Below are 3,577 nucleotides of genomic sequence, written 5' to 3' on the forward strand. Positions count from 1 at the left end.
TTAACGAAATGAAAGCACTGCTAAAGGCGATAATTGTTAGGTATTAATTATAACACATATCAGTAGGAAAATGAAAATTGCTGTGCTCAGATATACAACTTCTATCTATCTATCTATTGCCAGACGCCTCAATCCCGTTTGGGGTGGCCACAAACAAATCGCCTCCAAGTCGCCCTGTCTCCCGCCATTTCACTGCCCTGCTCCCAACTCACACCCCCCTCTCTCATATACCTCTCCACCCCATCCCTCCATCTCATCCTCGGCCTCCCCCTCCCTCTTCCCCCCTCCACCTCACTCACACTCTCTTCGTCAGTCTTTCACCCTCCATCCTCTCCACATGGCCAAACCACCTCAGTGTGTTCCTCATAACGCTTCCTATCACATCCACATCCACACCTTTATATCCTCATTCGTCAGCCTTTCTCTCCCAGTGACTCCACAGGCTCCTCCTAAATAACTCATTTCCACTGCTTTCTTTACATATGTCCTTCCAACAACGTCCAAACTTCACTTCCGTACGTTAGAGTTGGTATCACAGTACTGTCATGTAGTAACTTTTTCACTTCCATGCTCACTTCCCTGTTTCTTATCACTGCTTTCAAAGAACCAGAAACCTTTCTTCCCTGCTGTACCCTTTCAAGCACTTCACCCTCCAAACCTCCATCCTTACTCATCACACTCCCCAAGTACTTTAACGTACATTTTCCAATTCCTCACCATCCAACCTCGCTGTCCATTCACTGACTTCACCTCTCTCAAAGACCATCACTTTACTCTTCGCTACATTCACCTTTAGATTCCGTTTCTTACTCTTCCAAACTCAACCACCAAGCCTTGCAGCTCTCCTTCGTTTTCACTCAACAACACAGTATCATCTGCAAACACTATCCTCTCTCACCAGGGCCACTCCAACATCCATATACAACTAACAAACATTAATTATTCCTCATATATACGTGCTTACTGTTCATGGTGGGGGAAACAAAAAAATCGTATTGAAGGAGTGTTGACCTGATCTCTTGTTTTTGTCGTGCTTCGATTAATTGGATTTTATGTTTTGGATGAACTTTTTTTTTTTTTTTTTTTTTTTAGCCGTGACTCCAAGGATAAAAGTGAGTGGCAATTGTGGACTAGATACTGATGATAGCATCCACTTTATGGGAAATTAAGAACTATTTTACTAGAGTCCTGGCTATAAACATTTTTTTGGGAGAAATCACTAAATATGCAACTTCCACAAATGAACTCCAAGTTGATTAGGAAACAAACCCAATTATTTCCAAAGTCAGACGACAATTCCGACGTAGAAATAATCACAATTAGGAAAAAAAAAATCCATTGACAATGAATCCTGGAACTTGTGTTTACAAACACTGTTTCAATTGATGTGGGTGACCAAATCTTGAAATTTCGAAAGACAGGTTTTCATTTTACCAGGAAGAGAAGCACTTTAAAATTACATCGGGCCTCGTAATTAAATGTAAAAGAAAAAGTATGACTGCACATTATGAAGGGTCGTGATCCAACGTACGCAACATTTGCTCAGGAGAAAGATAAGTGAAATAACCTCTTTAGACTAAATATTGATGTGCTTTTGATCTCACATGAAAATTAGGGGGGCTCGGTAGCACAGTGGTAGCGCGCTGGACTCGTAATCGGGGGATTGCGAGTTCGAACCTCGCCCGGGCTGCCGTGCTGGGAGTGGTAGCTCGCTCCTGTAACCCTAGCGGGGCTTTATAATCCAATACAGGGCTTAGCTCGGGGGAACTCCATTTCTCCCATTTTCTCATAAAAATTAAGACAAAGTATGAACGTTATCTCAGTATCGAGATAAACAATTAATTACCATTTCTACCTTTATTCCTCATCTTCAGAGATATCTGCAAAAAAAAAAAAAAAAAAAAAAAGAAAAGCATTGAATGAACTGTACAAATGTCGTCTGGAGATTGTTTGGTCCTTTCCGTTAGGAAAAGAGCCATTTGTGTCTTTAATTATTCGAAGTTGAAACTTAAGGATCAAATATATCTTACATCGTCTCTAGGAGTGATTTGAAATTATTATTCTTGAGTGACATGTATTTCAGGATGAAAGATTAAATATGCATCTTCCACAAGTGTACTCTAAAAAAGATGGGAAACACTCCCAATTGTATTTAAAATTCAGGAGACATTTGAGGGAGAAAAAATTACGAATTGCAAAAGAAAATCAGCAACAAGGTTAAATGAGGCAAAACATAGAAAGAAATCTATTCAGAGGGAAAGAAGTATGGCATTTGAAAGGTAAACCCAATGAGTTTCATGTATTAGTCATGGAAACAACCTGAAGGTTTAGATATAAAGCAGATATGTCTAATTAGGGCTTCAAAGTGGCCTCTTGAAACTCCTGATGAAATATAAAAATTGGAATGTTTTCGAGTTATGACGGTTCGTGTGATATCATTACCCACATTTATAAAGGTAAAATCACTCGGAAGTCCTAAATATAAATAATATTAGGAAAAAAAAGTACATAGACGTACTGTCATACAATTTATAAGTATTACCTTGTTCATCATACACTTAGTCTCATTTTTCATGATAAGAATAAAAAAAAATCAGGTTGCATGAACGTCGACCTGAAGTGTAGTGTTTGGCATGATGAGATTAACGGTATTTTTAATTTCCGATGATTCTTGCGTCTTAATTTTTTTTACTCATCCCAGCCGTTTCTTCACCGATGAGAAATCGTGGCCAGTGTGAACTTGTTACCCATGATACAATCAGCTTTGGTGATAGTTCGAATCTATTTTACTGGAGTGATTGCTTTATATACTCATTTTTTCGCCTATGTCGCTAAATATGCAACTTTCACAAATGTACTTGAAATTAATTGCAAAATACTTCAAATTATTTACATTAATCATAAGACGCGTGTGGAGGTAAAAAAATTTACAATATACAAAAAGAAATCGATTGACACTAAAAGGGAGGTGGCATCTTAGGGGTTTAAGAACAATAAGCTTAAACTGAATTGGGTGTCACAGAAACAATCGAGAAACGTCAAATGAGCATTGTCTTTTATCTGCAGTAGAAGAACTTTATAATTACATCGAGACCTGCCTCAACGTAGTAAAGAAGTGCAGATTTTAGCATGACTGGTGTAATAGTTTTAACTTATTCCTAAACCAGATGCTTTTACTGTAACAAAAAAAAAAAAAATGCAAATGAAAAAAGTCACAAATGACCCTCTTCCCAATGTAAAAACCCAAACAATTTCTATGCATTAATAGAGCTAATTCTGTTTTTTCAACCTGCATTTTTTTAGTAACCGTCTTTATATACCTACGAAGGAGAATAAGTAAAGACGGTTACTAAAAAAATGCAGGCTGAAAAAACAGAATTAGCTCTATTAATGCATAGAAATTGTTTGGGTTTTTACATGAGGAAGAGGGTCATTTGTGACTTTTTTCATTTGCATTTTTTTTTTTGTTACAGTAAAAGCATCTGATTTAGGGATAAGTTAAAACTATTACGTCATGCTAAAATCTGCATAATTGAGGGTGAAATAAATATACATATACATGCAACTTCCCCCAATA

General features: G+C 37.3%; 1 non-coding gene across 1 annotated transcript; it reads left to right on the forward strand.

The window, feature by feature from the left end:
- Positions 1-1,618: 1,618 nt before the first annotated feature.
- Positions 1,619-1,690, forward strand: TRNAT-CGU (transfer RNA threonine (anticodon CGU)). Its single transcript has one exon. It is a non-coding gene; the product is annotated as a tRNA-Thr (tRNA).
- Positions 1,691-3,577: the final 1,887 nt, after the last annotated feature.

The sequence above is a fragment of the Coenobita brevimanus genome, chromosome 25 (genome assembly GCF_032717465.1).
Source record: "Coenobita brevimanus isolate Jiangsu-jjx chromosome 25, ASM3271746v2, whole genome shotgun sequence".
In the NCBI taxonomy this organism is placed as follows: domain Eukaryota; kingdom Metazoa; phylum Arthropoda; class Malacostraca; order Decapoda; family Coenobitidae; genus Coenobita; species Coenobita brevimanus.